The following is a 21,176-nucleotide window of genomic DNA, read 5'->3' on the forward strand; positions in this document are numbered from 1 at the left end:
CCGCCTCCCGGGTTCCCGCCATTCTCCTGCCTCAGCCTCCCGAGTAGCTGGAACAACAGGCGCCCGCCACCGCGCCCGGCTAGTTTTTTGTATTTTTTAGTAGAGACGGGGTTTCACCGTGTTAGCCAGGATGGTCTCGATCTCCTGACCTCGTGATCCGCCCGTCTCGGCCTCCCAAAGTGCTGGGATTACAGGCTTGAGCCACCGCGCCCGGCCCCTCCCACAGTTTTTAAGGGGCTGCTATTATTCTACCGGATCTCTTTTCTTCCTGCAATCGCCTCCACCTTTGCTTTTCTCACTTTCCCTTAGCACACAGGAACACGGGGCTATCACCCTTGCCTGAGGAATCTGGCTTCTGCCTCCTAAACACAGTTTACCCTCTGTGGTTCCTCTGTCCTCTGTTTTGGCAACAGAGGTACCAGATCCACGTTCTCTCTTTATTGGGAAACAGGGACTGATGACTGTCTACAAAGAAACAATCAAGTTTCTGACTGCAAATGCAAAGACAACAATACCTGTCCTGCTAAGACACGCTATCCATCATACATAAATCTCCACCAAAGTGTGTTTCTGTGAAAAATTACAGGCAATTACTACAAATAACCCTTATCTTCTTCAACTCCTTTTGGCATAATTCAATATTCAACCCAAATACATGACTTAAGTGCATCGTAGTGTCTGCAGTGTAGCCTGAGGTACTGTCTTGCAAGGAGCTCTGTCCCGCTAGTGTGAGTTTGTAGAGACAGACTCTAAAACCTCAGAAAGAAGCAACATAGGAGACCCCATTACTTAAAAAAAAAAAAACAAACACAAGAACCTCAGGAAGAAACAGTTTTGATATTGTCATTGTGGTAGGCTTCTGTTTCTTAAACCTTTAGAGATGAAGAACTGAGACCATTCAACACACAAGAGAAGACAGAATGGCCAGACACCTGAAATCCCAGCACTTTGGGAGGCCAAGGTGGGTGGATTACCTGAGGTCAGGAGTTTGAGACAAGCCCGACCAACATGGTGAAACCCCGACTCTACTAAAAATACCAAATTAGCTGGGTGTGGTGGCACGTGCCTGTAATCCCAGATACTCGGGAGGCTTAGGCAGGAGAATTGCTTGAACCCGGAATGTGGAGGTTACAGTGAACCAAGATCGCGCCATGGCGCTCCAGACTGGGCAACAAGAGCAAAACTCCGTCTCAAAAAAAAAAGAGAGAGAGAGAGAGAAGACAGAATGGTATTATGGTATTATGACCCCCCAAATACCCAGCCCCATTCACCATTGGCCCAAAGCCAGTTCCGCCCCGCTCCACACCCTCATCTACTTCCCTCATGTCCTATTTTGAAATAAATCTCAGATTGTGCATTTATCCCAGAGTCCTTTCTCACCCGCCCTGCCTGGCAAGTCAACTGATGTGCACTAAGGAGGCACGAAATGTGCATGGCTTCAGTCTGAGTCTCCTGAGACAGGTCACTTGTAGCCAGGATGATGCAATGTCCTGGAGTCAGGATGGGATGACATATTAACTTGGATGTGGCTGTAAGCCCATGGAGCCCATTAATTCATTCATCATGCAATAAAGCTCATGAGTGAGAGCCTACTGTATGTCAGGCCACAGAGAGGTGTATAAAGATAAATTAAAGATAGAACTTAAAAATAGTTATGTAAGATGTTATCAGCCGGGTGCAGTGGCTCACGCCTGTAATCCCAGCACTTTGGGAGGACGAGGCAGGCAGATCAAGAGGTCAGGAGATGGAGACCATCATGGCTAACATGGTGAAACCCTGTCTCTACTAAAAATACAAAAAATTAGCCAGGCATGGTGGCGGACACCTGTAGTCCCAGCTACTCAGGAGGCTGAGGTGGGAGAATGGTGTGAAGCTGGGAGGTGGAGTTTGCAGTGAGCTGAGATCGCACCACTGCACTCCAGCCTGGGCAACAGAGCAAGACCCCATCTCAAAAAAGAAAAAAAAAAAAAGATGTTATCACTGGGGAAACCAGATGAAGGGTAAAACCGAACTCTCTGTGCTGTTTTTGCAACTTCTTGTGAGTGTAAAACTATTTCAAGCCAGGCAAAGTGGCTCACATCTGAAATCCCAGCACTTTGGGAGGCTGAGATGGGAGGACTTCTTGAAGCCAGGAGTACGAGACCAGCATGGACAACATAGCGAGACCCCCATCTCTACAAAAAAAAAAAATAGCAGGCATGATAGCGCATGCCTGTAGCCCTAGCTACTCAGGAGGTGGGAGAATTGCCTGTACCCAGGAGTTTGAGGCTGCAGTGAGTCATGATTGTACCACTGCATTCCAGCCTGGGCAACAAAGCAAGACTCTGTCTCTAAATATAAATAGGTAAATTAATTAATTAATAATTGTTCAATCATTTCAAAATAAAAGGATTTTAAAAAGAAGATAAAACAGATTGAAAATTTGCAACCCAGCAAAGGGTAAGATATACCCTCCCTAACAACAAACCTATCCTTAAAAACTCAAAAATAGAATGTAGAAAGTAATAAAAGCTATAATTGATGTGTGTTAAGTTCAGAAGAAGATAAGTTTTTCTTCATCTGGGAGATGACGGAAGGCTTCTTTGAGAAAGTGGCAATTTAATTTGGCATGGAAAGACCAGCACAAGCAAAATCAGGAAAGTGCCAGATACCTGATGAAGTGAAAACAATTACATTTAAAAAGTTAACAAAACAAAACACGGATGTGAGCAGATGCCCTACAAAGATTAAACAGGTGCGCGACACTGGGCCAGTGCCCAGTGTTTTAGGCTTCCCCTAAATGGAACGGCAAGTGAAGAAAACAAAAGGCACCTCGAAATATCTTACTACAAAAAATGGCCCCTCTGACTATTCCTTTGATTTTCTTAACTGATAAAAAGGTAGACATCATCTTCTAGGAGCTAATTTACACAAAGAATTTCATCCATCCCATGTATCAGTGTTCGTGTTCATTACCCTCTAATAGAGGGCTTGGGCTGCTTTTCCCTTAGCTCCGAACCCGCTCCGTGGACAAACCAGAGGTATTTCTGTGTGTGCCTTGCCTGAGGCTCTTGAGAGTCAGAGACATCATCTCTTTCTGACTGACCCAGAAATCAGGATGCGCTTCTCTTCACCAGAGCCAGGGAGTGTGTTTTCAGAAGACTACCCTGCTGTAGGGGACATATACACACAGGCAAAGGGATCAAAAATCTGTGGTTCTGACACTCGCTGCTAAAAACTTTCCAGAGATGACAGCAGCAGAAACTCAGGCCTGACATCACCTGTGGTCCCCAGCCCCACACTCTCCACTCTGGGTGGGCCCCCTTAATCTTCAGGTGCCACAATCCCTTCCTGCACCTTCACCACTACCCCAGCGTACATGTATTTGCTTAAATAATGCTACAAGAAGATCAATCTCAATAATCTGTTCCTATTCCATATATGACTACCATGTGGGTTCTATTCCTTTTTTATTTAACTGGCCATTCATTAGTAAAAGAATTATGAGACTGGAAAGGATATCAAGATCTACCTCTTCAAACAAGATCATCTTACAAAAAGTGATAACAATTCTTTTATTTAAGAGTATTTTACCATTTTTGCTTCAAGATAGTTTTTATCTACAGAACAACTTGGGAAGATGAATATCAACAAATGATATTTTTAATTTTTTGAGGTTTCAATATTTTATTCAAGTTTTATTTTAAGTGATGTTAATTACAGCACTTGAAGGGGAGGATCTAATTCCACACAATATGACTCTAAAATGTACCCATTAAACTGCTAAAAAATAAATTGAGTGGTGAGAATGCAACAGAAATCCAATTTAGATTCTAAGTGTTGTCACCATGTGATTACAATCACACAACCTCTCCCCAGCTTATAGCTAGAGCTCCTGGAAGCTATTTCATACTCTCGTGCAAGGGCAAAAAAGCACAACACAAGAAGGAATTCAGTACTGAATTACTGGCTTCATCAGATCCACCCTCTCCACCCCAAAATGGTACAACAGAAGCAGCTGTCACGCCCTGCAGACCTTTTGGTATAAGAGAGGTGATGAAGGACTGGGATGGAAACAGGTCATGAAGATCTGTCTAAAAAGGTCCCTTAACCGGGTGCGGTGGCTCACGCCTGTAATCCCAGCACTTTGGATCACTTGAGGTCAGGAGTTGGAGAACAGCCTGGTCAACATGTTTAAACCCCGTCTCTACTAAAAATACAAAAATTAGCAGGGCATGGTGGCATGTGCCTATAATCCTAGCTACTGGAGAGGCTGAGGCACAAGAATCACTTGAACCCAGGAGGCGGAGGTTGCAGTGAGTTGAGATCACAGCACTGCACTCCAGCCTGGGCGACAGAGTGAGACTCTGTCTCAAAAATAAATAAATAAATAAATAAATAAATAAATAAAATAAAAAAGTCTTTGTCAGGTGAATTTGTACACACCATGATGCAATGAGCCTCTCATCAACTGGGGTTAGGAAACCAAGGTTCAATTATCAGAAAGTTACAGTTTCATTCATTTATTCAATACAAATTTACAAAGTGCCTATACATAATCAGCTTCCACTTGCAGCCATTTCTAGATTTTTTTAAAACCTGGCATCTCTAGAAGGGCTACCAAATTCCCCCCAAGTCTACAGCTAAAAGGACCTTTTTTGGAATTGGGTTTCTTCTGTATCTCTGAAAAGGTAGCACTCTTTTTGAATCATCTTTAACCTGGAGGTCTAGCATGAAATTTAGCAATACTTGCATCTCAGATATATGTTAAAAGATACATTAAATTCTGAAGGTAGCTATACTGCAAAATAGTTAAAATTAAACAACTGTACAGTATTCGTTTGTGCCTGAAATTCTAGTCCTAAACCAAGCTCATGGCCACCAGCATGGACGTTCTTGCCATCCAGTTGAGCTGACAGCATCAGCTTCATACTTGGCTTTATGATCTGAGTCTATCCTAAACCTGTCAGGCTAGGGTTGTACACTTTAGCCAAGAAGCAGGCATCAGGGTCCATCTGATACTTGCCTGCTGTTCTGAAGTGAGTGTTACTGTTTCCTGATGTCCAGGCAAGCTTAACAGCAGTCTCCAACTTCTTATTCACCTCTGGGAAATAGAGGTGCCAAAATCTGCCCCGTCATTCACATAAGTATGAAGCTGGAATTCATCAGTCTTGTAGCCAAGAGTAAAGTTCCTCTGGGTCTCTTAAAACTCTGCAGTCTCAAAATTCATCCAGTAGCCAGCCAGTCAGCCCTCATAACCCAGCACTAGAGCACCCCAGATTGAAGGTCCAGCGATGTCAAAATCCACAGTGCAACCCAGGTTGATATGCTCCTGCCTATAGCGGGTTTCGATTTTAGCATTTTTCTCCCCCCAGCGTTAGGTGAGAAGTGATGAATCGAAGGTCAGCTTCAGTCCACATGCAAGCTGATCCTCCATGCAATCTCGGTGCCCAATGTGTGGTGTTTCATTTCTCCGTAATCGTCAGGTCATATCTGGTCCATCTGTACTTGGTTCACAGGCTGCCAGTCACCTTGGTGGCCTCAGTGTTGGGCTGAGCCTGAGTTTGTAAATTCCAATCCATTCTCAGATTTTGTTTTCAAATCAAGTTTTATTAAACCAAATCCATAGCCCTTGGTGAACACATCCCTGGCAGATTTGCCAAGTTCAGCGTACGTGGGAGGCATAACCATCTTCTGCTCAGAGGCAGTGGCAGCGGGCTCAGTGGTGGCGGCGGGCTTGGTGGTGGCTGCAGCGGGGGCTGCCTCAACAAATGACATTTTTGAAAAGTAAAGTAGTTCATGCTGATATCATTATTTGCTATTTCCTAACCACAGGTAACTAATTTGTCCAGTGCTCAACTCAGATTATTTTTACTTAACTAGGTACTCACTGCAAACATCAGGACAATGATACTTCTACGCTCAAAAAGTTTCCAATATCTACATTAAAACAAGTTGCCCAGGTTGGTCTAGAACTGCTGGCCTCAAGTGATCCACCTGCCTTGGCCTCCCAAAGTGCTCGGATTACAGACCATGAGCCACTGAGCCCAGCCAAAACAAAAGATTTAATCAAAGTATGGATATTTCAAAGTATCTAGCCTATAAGGTCTTCCTGAAACAATAAGCTAAGTGTTTTAATCTACAACCATGAATACAAAAACATTCGCAGTACTAAAAGCAGCAATACTCAAATAATCCGAGTACTGAGGTATTGCTGACTCCTAACTCTCCACAGATAAGAGCTAAAATTCATGAGTTATCATCCAAGGCTTCAGATCTGCCACTCTCCGCCTTGTACCATCTGCTCCAACTAATGGAAACTAACACAGTCCCCAGTCTTCTCACGCCTCTTGCCTTTGCACATCTACCCTCCCTTCTTGGCCAACATCAACCAGGCTTTCAAGTCTGAGCTCAAGCATCACCACCCCAGGGAATCCTTATCTTAGGTCCACTAGCATGGCTGAGTTTCTCCCTGGTGTTCCTACAGCAGCCAGTGCTTATCTCTAGCAGTGCACATAGCACATCATGTAGTGGTTGTACATTTAGCTGTCTGTCTCTCCAGCTAGGAAGCAAGAGGGGCTGTGTGTCTTTAAAAAAAACCAAAACAACAACAAAACACTATATTGCCTAATCATGGCACTTAAGAGGTACTCAGAAAATATGTTGTTGGACTAAATTAATGGTACAATAAATTTTATCGTTAGAGAGTTCAACTGTTTTATCAGTCTAATGGAATATTTAGGACAAAATGATATATTTGGTGTATTGATTTAAAAAATAACAATTAGAGATAACGCATTACTATCCTTACTTCATACCACACACAAAAATTAATGAGAATGAGTGTAGTACTAAATGTAAAAGTGAAAACTTTAAGATTTTATTTTTTTAAGAGTATTTAATTTCTTTCCTTTTTCCTTCCTTCCCTCCTTCCTTCCTTTCTTCGTTCCTTCCTTCCTTCTTTCTTTCTTTCTTTCTTTTTTTTGAAACAGGGTTTGGCTCTGTTGCTCAGGCTGGAGTGCAGTGGCACGATCACGGCTCACTGCAGCCTCTACCTCCCAGGCTCAGGTGATCCTCCCACCTCAGTCTCCCAAGTAGCTGGGAATACAGGTGTGCACCACCACACCCAATTAGTTTTTGTATTTTTAGTGGAGATGGGATTTCGCCATGTTGCCCAGGGTGGTCTTGAACTCCTGGGCTCAGGTGATCCACCCACCTCAGCCTCCCAAAGTGCTGGGATTACAGGAGTGAGCCATTGTGCTCAACCTATAAAGATTTTAGAAGAAAACATAGGAGTAATGTTTGTGACTAAGAAAGTAGGCAAACTTTTTTATATACAGCACAAAAAGTAGTAATCATGAAGGAAAACACTGATAAATTAGACTTCACCAAAATTTAAAACTTTAGTATAGTAAAAGACACCACTAAGAAAATGAATAGGCAAACCAGAAATTAGAGGAAAATATTCACAACATATTTATCTGACAAAGGACTAGTATCCAGATTGTACAAAGAACTCCTAAAACTCAATAGCAAAAAAACCCATTTTTTTAAAAAATAGGCTATGTGGACAAACATTTCACATAATAAATTATGTAAAAAGCCAATAAGCTAATGAAAACGATGATCAACTCTTTGCCATCAGAGAAATTAAAACCACAATGAGATATTACTACACTCCAGACAGAATAACTAAAATTTGCAAAACCAGTAACACCGAGTTTGTGAAGTAACTGAAACCGTATATAGTCATACACCACATAAAGACATTTCTGTCAACAATGGATCGTATGTATGACGGTAGTTCCATGAGATTATAATACTGCATTTTTACTATACCTTTTCTCTGTTTAGGTATGTTAAATACACAAATAGGCCAGGCACAATGGCTCACATCTGTAATCCCAACACCTTGGGAGGCCGAGATAGGCAGATTATCTGAGGTCAGGAGTTCGAGACCAGCCTGGTCAACATGGTGAAACCCTGTCTCTAACAAAAATACAAAAATTAGTCAGGCGTGGTGGTGCCTGCCTGTAATCCCAGCTACTCGGGAAGCTGAGGCAGAAGAATCGTTTGAAATCAGGAGGCAAAGGTTGCAGTAAGCCAAGATCGTGTGTCACTGCACTCCAGCCTCAGTGACAGAGACTCTGTTTCAAAAAAAAAAAGAAATACAATGCACAAGTATTTACCACTGTGTTATAACTGCCTACAGTATTCAGTAGATTCTGCATAAGTGCGTGGCCTAGGAGCAACAGGCTACACCATACAACCTAAGTGGTGAGGTATGTAGCAGGCAGTACCATCTAGGTTTGTGTGAGGATGCTCTACGATGTTCACAGAGCAAGGAAATCTCCTAAGCATCTCCCGACGTTACGCGACTGTATACTCTTGGTGGGAGTACAGAATGGTAGATTGGTACAAAAGTTAATTGTGGTTTTTGCCATGAGGATTAGTGGCAAAAACCGCAAATACTTTTCCCTTTTTTTCTGAGGCGGAGTCTCGCTCTGTCACCCAGGCTGGAGTGCAGTGGTGCGATCTCTGCTCACTGCAACCTCCGCCACCTGGGTTCAAGTGATTCTCCTGCCTCAGCCTCCCTAGTAGCTGGGATTACAGGCACACCCACCACCACGTCTGGCTAATTTTTGTATTTTTAGTAGAGACAGAGTTTCAACATGTTGGCCGGGCTGGTCTCCAACTCCTGACCTCAGGTGATCCGCCTGCCTCGGCCTCCTAAGGTGCTGAGATTACAGGCATAAGCCACTGCGCCCAGCCAAAAACAGACCTTTTATAAAAACATAAAAATACATTAAACCACTCTGTGAAGATAAATGCGAAAATTTAGGTGAAATGGAAAATTTCCCAGAAAAATGAATCAGACCAAAATTTGCAGTTTTTGAATAACTGGAAAAACTGAATGGTCCTAAAATCATGAAAAAAATTGAATCTACACTTTGACATCTATTCACCAAAAGATGCACACCAGGTCCAGATGATTTTACAGGCAAGTTCTATCAAATACCAAGCATGCATAACCCCTATTTTATATAACACTATCCCAAATAATTAAAAAAGCAGTCACCAGCTCATTTTAAAAAGTCAGTGAAAGGCCAGGCACAGCAGCTCACACCTGTAATCCCAGCACTTTGGGAGGCCAAGGTGGGCGGATAACTTGAGGACAGGAGTGCAAGACCAGCCTGGCCAACATGGTGAAAACCAGTCTCTACCAAAAATACAAAAATGAGCCAGGCATGGTGGCGCATGCCTGTAATCCCAGCTACTCGGGAGGCTAAGGCAGAAGAATTACTTGAATCCAGGAGGTGGAGGTTACAGTGAACTGAAATCGTGCCACTGCACTCCAGCCTGGGTGACAGAGTGAGACTCTGTCTCAAAAAAAAAAAAAAAAAGTTAGCGAAATCATGGCCAGGTGTGATGGCTGTAATCTCAGCACTTTGGGAGGCCAAGGCAGGCAGACTGCTTGAGCCCAGGAGTTCAAGACCAGCCTGGACAACATAGCTAAACTCTTGTCTCTTCAAAAAATATAAAAATTAGCCAGGCATGGTAGCATGCACCTGTAGTCCTAGCTACTGGGGAGCTAAGGTGGGAGGATCACCTGAGCCTAGAGAGGTTGATGCTGCAGTGAGCCATTATCATGCCACTGCACACCAGCCTGGGTGACAGAATGAGACCCTGTCTCAAAAAATAAATAAATAAATAAATAAGTTACTGAAATCTTGATACCAAACCCAGACAGTATAAGAGAGAAAAACTGTAGGCCAATCTCACTTAGAAACACAGATGCAAAAATTCTACATAAATTAGCAAATGTGATCCAAAAATGCATTTTAAAATAAAAATAAAAAGACAAGAATGCCAGCTGTCACCATTTCTCATCAGTACAACTCTAGAGGGTTTAACCACTGCAGCAAGACAAAAGTATTATAAAGGTTGCAAAGACCGTCTTTATTTCCAGATAGTATCACTGTTTACATTACAACAAAAACAGACCCCTTGAATTATTAGAATAAATGAAAAGTACAGGTGCTCTTTGACATACAATGAAGTTAAATTCCAATAAACTCATCATAAAATCAAAAAATCTTAAATTGAACCATCATAAATTAGGAACAGTCTATACTGCTACAAGTAAGATGAAGGTACAAAATCAACTATACAGCTATATCAGCAAAAGGCATAAATTGTAATTTTTATAAAGGATATAATTAGCAATAGCAACACAAGTTATAAGGCACCTAGATATAAATCTAACAAAAGATATAAGATAATTTTTAGATGAAAATAATAAAACTTTATTGAAAGACATTAAAGAATAGTAGAGTAAGTGGAATTATATACTATGTTCATGGATAATAAAACTAAATAATGTAAAAATGCCAACTCTCAGGCTGGGCACAGTGTCTCACGCCTGTAATATCAGCACTTTGGGAGGCTGAGGTGGGTGGATCACGAGGTCAGGAGTTCAAGACCAACCTGGCCAAGATGGTGAAACCCCGTCGCTACTAAAAATACAAAAAAAAAAAAAAAAAAAAAAGCTGGGCGTGGTAGCAGATGCCTGTAATTTCAACTACTTGGGAGGCTGAGGCAGAGAATTGCTTGAACCTGGGAGGTGGAGGTTTCAGTGAGCCAACATTGTGCCACTGCACTACAGCCTGGGCGACAGAGCGAGACCCATCTCAAAAAAACAAAAAAGCCAACTCTCCAAATTAATCCATAAATTTAATGCAAAAAATTTTAGTGTAATGTGATCAAAATTCCCAAGAAGGGTTTTCATGGAAATTAATAAGCTGATTATATTTCAGTAATTAAGACAGTATAGTGTTGATGCTGGAATTAATAAGATGGTGGGCTGGGCCCGGTGGCTCACACCTGTAATCCCAGCACCCTGGCAAGCCGAGCTGGCTGGATCACCTGAGGTCAGGAGTTGGAGACCAGCCTGACCAACATGGGGAAACCCCGTCTCTACTAAAAATACAAAAATTAGCCAGGCGTGGTGGTGCGCACCTGTAATCCCACTCACTCAGGAGGCTGAGGCAGAAGAATCACTTGAACCCAGGAGGCAGAGGTTGCAGTGAGCCAAGATCGTGCCATTGCACTCCAGCCTGGGTAACAAAGCAAGACTCTGTCTCAAAAAAAAAAAAAACAGGATAGTGGACCTAGAAGTAGATCCGCATGCCCAAAGAAACAAGATATATGGCAAATGAGGCTCTTCAGATCAGTGAAGTACATACTGGACTATTCTGTAGTGCTGAGGAAAGTGTTATCCACATGAATAAAATTAAATTCCTCACATAATAATTATAGGTGGACTAAAGACTCAATTTGAAATGTAAAAGTTAATTATTTATAAATATATTTAAAACTTTAAAGAAAACATGAAAGAATCTTTATGATCTTGGAGACAATATCGAATGTTTTCTCAGATAAGTTAAAAATCACACCAATCATAAAGAAAACAATTGATAAATTTGTCTGTTAAAATGTACAGCTTCTTCCTTTAGCTGCCTGACTGCTGCCATCATGGGTCGCATGCATGCTCCCAGGAAGGGCCTGTCCCAGTTGGCTCTGCCCTATCTCTGCAGCATCACCACTTGGCTGAAGCTGACATCTGATGAAATGAAGGAGACTTACAAACTGGCCAACAAGGCCTGACTCCTTCACAAATCAGTGTGATCCGGAGAGACTCACATGGTATTGCACAAGTACGTTTTGTGACAGGCAATAAAATCTTAAGAATTCTTAAGTCCAAAGGACTTGCTCCTCATCTCCCTGAAGATCTCTACCATTTAATTAAGAAAGCAGTCACTGTTCAAAAGCATCTTGAGAGGAACAGAAAGGATAAGGATGCTAAATTCTGATTCTGAGTTTGATTCACCATTTGGCTTGATATTATAAGACAAAGCGAGTCCTCCCTCCCAATTGGAAATATGAGTCATCTACAGCCTCTGTCCTCGTCGCATAAATTTGTCTATGTACTCAAGCAATAAAATAACTGTTTAAATTTTTTAAAAATGTACAGATTCTATAAGCCTCAAAACACCATAAACAAAGTAAAAATACCAGCCACAGTCAGAAAGATACTTGCAGTCAGGCATGGTAGCTCATGCCTGTAATCCAGACACTTCGAGGTCAGTACAGGAGGACTGCAGGAGTTCGAGACCAGCCTGGGCAACACAGTAAGACCCTGTTTCTACAGATATTTTAAAATAAATAAATAAATAAAGATATCTGCAATGTACAATCAGTACCTAGGATGTATAATCAACCATTAAGAAAAAGGAAAGTCAGGATCAGGCGCGGTGGCTCACAACTGTAATCCCAGCACTTTGGGAGGCTGAGGCAGGCAGATGGCTTGAGCCCAGGAGTTTGAAACCAGCCTGGGCAACATAGTGGGACCCTGTCTCTACAAAAAAAAAATACAAAAATTAGCCAGGCGTGGTTGCGTATGTCTGTAGTCCCAGGTACTCAGGAGGTTGACGTGGGAGGCTGAGGCTGCAGTGAGCCATGGTCACGTCACTGCACTCCAGCCTGGGCAACAGAACAAGACCTTGTCTCAAAACAAAAAAAAAAAAAGTGGCCGGGCGCGGTGGCTCAAGCCTGTAATCCCAGCACTTTGGGAGGCCGAGACGGGCGGATCATGAGGTCAGGAGATCGAGACCATCCTGGTTAACACGGTGAAACCCCGTCTCTACTAAAAAATACAAAAAAAACCTAGCCGGGCGAGGTGGCAGGCGCCTGTAGTCCCAGCTACTCGGGAAGCTGAGGCAGGAGAATGGCGTAAACCCGGCAGGCAGAGCTTGCAGTGAGCTGAGATCCGGCCATTGCACTCCAGCCTGGGTGACAGAGCGAGACTCCGCCTCAAAAAAAAAAAAAAAAAAGTGGGAGGGGGCCAGGTAGGGTGGCTCTCACACCTGTAATCCCAGCGCTTTGGGAGGCAAAAGTGGAAGGATCGCTTGAGGATCGAGACCAGCCTGGGCAACACAGTGAGATCCTAACTCTACAAAAAATGTTTAAATTAGCCAGGAGTGGTGGTAAATGCCTGTAGCACCAGCTACTTGGAAAGCTGAGGCTAGAGGATCACTTGAGCCCAGGGCTTCAAGGCTGCAGTGCGCTATGATCGTGCCACTGCACTTCAGTCTGGGCAACAGAGTGAGACTGTCTCAAAAAAATGTATATATATATGTATATATATACACACACAAACACACACATTAACACACAAATTTGGACACAAATGTTTATAGCAGTCATAATAATCAAAAAGTAAAAACAATACAAATATTCAACTGATGAATGGGTAAACAAAATGTTATATAACCATACAATATATTATTATCCAATCATAAAAGGAATGAAATACCACATGGATGAACCTTGATAATAAACTAAGTGAAAGTAGCCAGACACAAAAGGATCCATGTTGTATAACTGTATTCATATGAAATGTCCAGAATAGGCAAAGCCATGGAGATAGAGAGCAGATGGTTGTCAGGGTATGCGAGGAGGGGGAACAGGGTATGACTACTAACAAGTAGGTTTCTTTTTGGGGTGATGAAAATGTTCTGGAATACTGATGATAGTTGTACAATGTAGTGCAATCATAAAAGCCACCAAATTGCATACTTGAAATGGTAAATTTTGTTATGTGAATTATATCTCGAATTTTAAAAAAGGAATAGACAATACAAACAACATGCAGACAAATGTTTTTAAACATTATGCTGATCAAATGAAGCCAGACATGAGGCTGGGTGCAGTGGCTCATGCTTGTAATCCTAGCACTTTGGGAGACTGAGGTGGGAGAATTGCTTTAGTCCAGGAGGTTGAGGCTGCAGTAAGCCATGACTGCACCACTGCACTCCAGCCTAAGTGACACAGCAAGACCCTGTATCTCAAAAAAAAAAAAAAGAAAAAGAAAAAGAAAGAAAGAAAAAAGAAAAAAGCAAGATATATTTCATATCTACCAGATTAGCAAAGTGTTAAAGTCTGACGACATGTAGAAATGGCAAGGATATTGAGCAACAGGACTTCTACTCACTACTGTTAAGAATATAATTCAGTAGAACTACTCTGGAGAGCTATTTAGCAACATCGAGGAGAGATGTGCATCCTTTTCAATACAGCAACTCCAATCCTAGGTAGATGCATTAAAGAAAGTCTCCAACATGTGCACTGAGACACAAACAAAACTATCCATTGCAGCACTACAGTAATAGCAAAATTTCTATGAACAAAAGAACAAATAAATCAATGCCTACTACATTACAGTTAAAATGCAAGGGCTACAGCCATAGAAATCAAACATGAACATGAAGTTGAACTAAAAAGGCAAGCTGCGGACTCCATTGATTACACCATTTATAAAAACAGTTTATGTAAAACAATGCTATATTTTGAGTACATAATCATATATTAAATGTATTTTTAAGTATATGGGAATAACATCAAAGTCAGGAGAGTGCCACTTTCTGTGGAAAATGAAGGGATTTCACTGGGAAAGAGGTACTCAGTACCTTGAGTACCAGGAGTCCTTTTGAGACAAGGACTCATGCTGTCACCCAGGCTGGAGTGCACTGGCACGATCTCGGCCTACTGCAACCTCTGCCTCTTGGGTTCCCGCGATTCTCCCACCTCAGCCTCCCCAGTAGCTGGGACTACAGGCATGTGCCAAAACGCCCAGCTAATTTTTGTATTTTTTGGTAAACACAGAGTTTTACCATGTTGCCCAGGCTGGTCTCAAACTATTGACCTCGGGTGATCCACCCGCCTTGGCCTCCCAAAGTGCTGGGATTACAGACTCAAAGATATTTTTTGAGACGGAGTCTTGCTCTGTCGCCGAGGATGGAGTGGAGTGGCACAATCTCGGCTCACTGCAAGCTTCGCTTCCTGGGTTCACTCCATTCTCCTGCCTCAGCCTCCCGAGTAGCTGGGACTACAGGCGCCCACCACTATGCCTAGCTAATTTTTTTGTATTTTTTAGTAGAGACGGGGTTTCACCGTGTTAGCCAGGATGGTCTCCATCTCCTGACCTCTTGATCTGCCCATCTCGGCCTCCCAAAGTGCTTGATTACAGGTGTGAGCCACCACGCCCGGCCCTCAATGATATTTGTAATGTTCTGTTTCTTGAATTGGGTAGTGGGTAAACAGGTGTTCATTGTGTTATCATCTATTGTTTTTTATATGCCTGAAAGACTTTATAATGACCTTTATGTGTAATTTCCTCTTCTACCTTTGTAAGGCATGTGTTGGATTTTTTTTGTTTTTTTTGTTGTTGTTGTTTTGAGACAGAGTCTTACTCTGTGTCTCACTCTGTCTCCCAGGCTGGAGTTCAGTGGCGCGACTTCAGCTCACCGCAACCCCGGCCTCCCAGGTTCAAGTGATTCTCCTGCCTCAGCCTCTTGAGTAGCTGGGACTACAGGCACGCACCACCATGCCTGACTAATTTTTGTATTTTTAGTAAAGATAGGTTTTCACCATGTTGGCCAGGCTGGTCTCTAACTCCTGACCTCAAGTGATCTGCCTGCCTCAGCCTCCCAAAGTGCTGGGATTACAGGAGTGAGCCAGCATGCCTGGCTATAAAGCATATGTTTCCTTTATTTCACAGATTGATTTGTTCTGCTTCTTAGGTTTTTGATAGATGTAGTCAAGAAAAACACATTTTGATTGGCATAAGGAATTCAGTTTTTAAATGTTTAAATTTTGCTTTATTTTCAACACTTATATTAAAAAAAAAATCTTCAGAGCATTTGCTGTAATGGCTTAGCACCAACATTTAAATAAATTATTCAGGTTAGGCCAGGCGCGGTGGCTCATACCTGTAATCCCACCACTTTGGGAGGCAGAGGCGGCTGGATCACTTGAGGTCAGGAGTTCGAGACCAGTCTGGCCAACATGGTGAAATCCCATCTCTACTAAAAATACAAAAATTAGCTGGGTGTGGTGGCACACACCTGCAGTCCCAGCTATTTGCGAGGCTGAGAAAGGAGAATCACTTGAACCTGGGAGGCAGAGGTTGCAGTGAGCCAAGAACGCACCACTGTACTCCAGCCTGGGGGACAGAGCGAGACTCTGTCTGAAAAAAAAAAAAAAAATTATACAGGTTGATTGAGGAATAGGGACAATTTGTTTTAAAAGACCACTGTATATTGTACTGTCAGCTAATAAAACTTAATTTTTATCTTTCTAAGGGTTGAAAAATTATGCTTTTTCACTTACTTGGTTCCAAAATGACGTATATAACAATAAATATCAATTGAAGCCAATTTGGCCCTTAATTTGATGCTTGAGATGTGACTCAAAGTTCCCCATACATCATTACAAAGATGGAGCTGCTGCTGCACAAAAAGAAATGGAGTTTCTGGGCTGGGCGTGGTGGCTCATGCCTGTAATCCCAGCACTTTGGGAGGCCGACGTGGGTGGATCATGAGGTCGGGAGTTTGAGACCAGCCTGGCCAACATAGTGAAACTCCATCTCTACTAAAAATACAAAGATTAGCTGCGTGTGGAGACCCATGCCTGTAATCCAGATACTTGGGAGGCTGAGGCAGGAGAATCGCTTAAACCCGGGAGGTGGAGGTTGCAGTGAGTTGAGATCATGCCATTGCACTCCAGCCTGGGCGACAGGGCAAGACTCCGTCTCAAAAAAAAAAAGAAGAAATGGAGTTTCTGCCGGGCATGGTGGCTCACACCTGTAATCCCAGCACTTTGGGAGGCCAAGATCGGTGGATGACCAGAAGCTCAAGACCAGCCTGACCAACAGGACAAAATCCCATCTCTACTAAAAATACAAAAAAAAAAAAAAAAAATTAGCCAGGCATGGTGGTGTGCACCTGTAATCCCAGCTACTTGGGAGGCTAAGGCAGGAGAATCACATAAACCCTGAAGGCAGAGGTTGCAGCGAGCCAAGATTGCACCATTACATTCCAGCCTGGGCAACAAGAGCGAAATTCTGTCTGAAAAAAAAAAAAAGGCTGGGTGCAGTGGCTCACACCTGTAATCCTAGCACTTTGCAGAGCCAAGGTGGGCGGATCATGAGGTTAGAAGTTAGAGACGAGCCTGGCCAATATAGTGAGACCCTGTCTCTACTGAAAATACAAAAATTAGCTGGGCATGGTGGTGCACACCTGTAGTCCCAGCTACTCAGGAGGCTGAGGCAGGAGAATCGCTTCAACCCAGAAGGCAGAGGTTGCAATGAACCAAGATCACACCACTGCACTCCAGCCTGGTCGACCGAGCGACACTCCATCTAAAAAAAAAACGAAAAAGAAAAAAAGAAATGGAGTTTCCGCCAAGCACACAAGCTCTGTGATCTGACCTGGGCCAATTCCCCTTGGCCACATTAAGTCAGTCACTGGACTTCTCTATCACCTTGCCTGTAACCTAAGATACTAATAACCTAAGAGGGTTTTGTATGAATCAGGCAGTTTATGTCACTGGTGTGCATGAGTGAGGAGTGCCAAAATATTTATTTTACCTACTCCCATCTAACACACATAAGGAACTGTGCACAACACAAAGGTGCTCACGAGATGGCATGCAGACTGTGGTCTTACTGTTTCAGAGAGTTTCATTTAAATGGAAAAAAAATGGAGGTGTTTCCATTTTTCTTCCAAATGCATTATGACATCATATTATGCAAACATATCCTTAGGGATCACAAATAATGACTCATAATAAGTAAACGAATAAAGGGGTGGATAAAATTCTGCCATGAAGTCTCTTCTAAGAATAATTTTATAAAAGTCAAAATCTTAATGCTGGCTGGGCACAGTGGCTCACGCCTGTAATCCCAGCACTTTGGGAGGCTGAGGTGGGTGGATCACTTGAGGTCAGGACTTTGAGACCACTCTGGCTAACGTGGCAAAACCTTGTCTCTATTAAAAATACAAAAATTAGCCAGGTGTGGTGGCACGCACCTGTAGTCCCAGCTACTCGGGAGGCTGAGGCACAAGAATCGCTTGAACCCAGGAGGTGGAGGTAGAAGTGAGCCAAGACTGCGCCACTGCACTCCAGCCTGGGCAACAAAGCAAGACCCTGTCTCAAAAAAAAAAAAAAAAAAAAAAAAAAAGCTTAATGTTATCCCCAGGCTTTTCAATATTATGATCTAGGGTTTAAATGCTTCCTTGGTATGCTGTCCCCACCTATAAAAACTAGAGTTACTTAACATGTCAATTGGGGAGCTGCTGTCCAACCTGATGCCCCCTTGCTGACCATCCTTATCTTCTGACTCTTGGTGACACTTGGTGACTCTTGGTGACTTAGTGACTTGGTGACTTAGTGACCTATAGTAGTGGGATCCCACAGCCAGGGCTATAGCACACTAAAGGTACAGTGGTCTCCAAACTTTCTGCTGATCCCTGAAAGGAATTCAGAAAAACTATGTATCCTGTACATTTTTATTCTGTATAGTTGCAAAGGATGCAAATTCTGACAAATGCAACATTTAAAAAATCAAACTGCAGCTGGGTGCAGTGGCTCATGCCTGTAATCTCAGGACTTTGGAAGGCCGAGGCAGGAGGATCATGAGGTCAGGAAATCAAGACCATCCTGGCTAACACCATGAAACCCCATCTCTACTAAAAATACAAAAAATTAGCCGGGCATGGTGGTGGGCGCCTGTAGTCCTAGCTACTTGGGAGGCTGAGGCAGGAGAATGGCATGAATCTGGGAGGCGGAGCTTGCAGTGAGCCAAGATCGCGCCACTGCACTCCAGCCTGGGCAACAGAGCAAGACTCCGTCTCAAAAAATAAACAAATAAATAAATAAAACTTGCTGGGTGCGGTGGCTCATGCCTGTAATCCCAGCACTTTGGGAGGCCGAGGAGAGCAGATCATGAGGTCAGGAATTCGAGACCAGCCTGGCCAATATGGTGAAACCCCATCTCTGCTAAAAATACAAAAATTAGTCGGGTGTAGTGGCATGCACCTGTAATCCCAGCTACTGGGGAGGCTGAGGCAGGAGAATTGCTTGAACCCAGGAGGCAGAGATTGCAGTAAGCCGAGATTGTGCCATTGCACTCCAGCTCTGGGCAACAGAGCAAGACTTCATCTCGGGGGGAAAAAAAAACTGTTTGGCCAGGCATGGTGGCTCATGCCTGTAATCCCAGTACTCTGGAAGGCTGAGGTGGGCAAATCACCTGAGATCAGGAGTTCGAGACCAGCCTGGCCAACGTGGTGAAACCTGTCTCTACTAAAAATACAAAAATTAGCTGGGTGTTGTGGTGCATGCCTGTAATCCCAGCTACTTGGGAGGCTGAGGCACAAGAATCACTTGAACCCAGGAGGCAGAAGTTGCAGTGAACCAAGAGGGCGCCACTGCACTCCAGCCTGGCAACAGAGCAAGACTCCATCTCAAAAGAAAAAATAAATAAATATATTTTAAAAACTGTTTTGAATCCAAATATTATGTTTTGATATACCTACCAACTCTAATTTTTAAAAATATATACTAATCTTTAACAGAAAATTTACATTGCTACTTTTTCTCATATACTTTGTATTTCCATTCTGCTTCCCCCACTTAATTTTGCCCTGATACATTTTTTAAACATTTGTCAAATTTTATCAAATCTCACACTTAAGTTTTATACACTACATGTAATTTTCACCTAAAAATTTTTGTTGTAAAACAAAAAGAGAATAAAATATGGACAAATTAAAGAGAACACATAAAGTGGGATTCTTTTGTTCTGATGAATCCTTTGAAAGCAATAGGTTTGGGAGGAGCCAGCCTGCCTCACTCCAGTGGCAGCTGACCTAATGTACACAATTTCTGCAAACTAATCATAATTAGACCAGGCTACACAAGGGAAAGGAAGCCACCTTATTTTCTCTCTTCTCATCACTGTGTCCTTAGCACACAGTACACAGGTGTTCAGTATATTTGCTGAACAAACTTCTATAACCAAGGTTTAAAAGGACCTACTATAATATATTTTTATACTTGAAATTTTGTAAATACCCCATTACCTTTCTCTGAACAACAACAAAAAAATAGGCTTACAATTTAACTGTTTAAAATGTCCTGTGCTACTGGGTGCAGTGTAGTCCCAGCTACTTGAGAGGCTGAGGCGGGAGGATAGCTTGGGCCAGGAGTTTGGTGATGCAGTGAGTTATGATCACACCACTGTACTCCAGCCTGAGTGACAGAGCAAGCCTCTGTGTCTTTTTTTCCTTTCTTTCTTTTTTTTTTTTTTTTTTTTTGAGATGGAGTCTTGCTCTGTCACCCAGGCTGGAGGAGTGCAGTGGTGCGATCTCAGCTCACTGCAACCTCCCTCTCCCAGGTTCAAGTGATTCTCATGCCTCAGCCTCCTGGGTAGCTGGGATAAGAGGTGCACACCATTATACTTCGCTAATTTTTTCATTTTTTTGCAGACATGGGTTTTCACCAGTTGGCCAGGCTGGTCTCGAACTCCTGGCCTCAAGTGATCTGCCCACCTCAGCCTCCCAAAGATCTGGGATTACAGACATGAGCTGCTGCGCCCAGTCTGAGACTCTGTCCCTTAAAAAAAAAAAAAAAAATTCCTGTGGCTGTAAACTGTGTCAAATTTTTTCATTAAGTTACCACTCCAAGTATTAATAGGATGTAATTGATCAAAACATGAACATTACAAAATTCAGTATAAAATTAATAAAATAGGGTCAAGTGCACTGGCTCAGCCTATAATCCCAGCACTTAAGGAGGCCAAGGTGGGTGGATCACCTGAGGTCAGGAGTTTCTGAGACTAGCCTGACCAACATGGAGAAACCCCATCTCTACTAAAAATACAAAATTAGCCAGGTGTGGTGGCACATGCCTGTAATCCCAGCTACTCGGGAGGCTGAGGCAGAAGAATTACTTGAACCCAGGAGGTGGAGGTTGCAGTAAGCTGAGATCGTGCCATTGCATCCCAGCCTGGGCAATAAGAGTAAAACTCCGTCTCATATAATAATAATAATAATAAATAAAACAGTAAAATTCTATTGAAATCATTTTTAAATAAAATAAGTACAGTTTTTTTTTTTTTTAATTTGCAATTATTCATGTCTCTTCATCCATTACAAGTTTTACAACCAGGCCGGGCAGTGACTCAAACCTGTTATCCCAGCACTTTCAGAAGCCAAGGTAGGACGATCGCTTGAACTCAGGAGTTCGAGACCAGCCTGGGCAACAAAGAGAAACCCAGTCTCTACAAAAAAAAAAAT

General features: G+C 42.7%; 1 protein-coding gene and 2 pseudogenes across 2 annotated transcripts in view; 1 reads left to right on the top strand and 2 right to left on the bottom strand.

Annotated features, from left to right (window-relative positions):
- KCNG3 (potassium voltage-gated channel modifier subfamily G member 3) overlaps nucleotides 1–21,176 on the bottom strand; it is a 59,309-nt gene that overhangs the window by 18,176 nt on the left and 19,957 nt on the right. The gene's annotated exons all lie outside the window — the stretch shown is intronic.
- LOC103876891 lies at nucleotides 4,366–6,925 on the bottom strand (annotated as a pseudogene).
- LOC101003797 lies at nucleotides 11,515–11,956 on the top strand (annotated as a pseudogene).

This window comes from Papio anubis, chromosome 14, assembly GCF_008728515.1.
Source record: "Papio anubis isolate 15944 chromosome 14, Panubis1.0, whole genome shotgun sequence".
NCBI classification, from domain to species: Eukaryota; Metazoa; Chordata; class Mammalia; order Primates; family Cercopithecidae; genus Papio; species Papio anubis.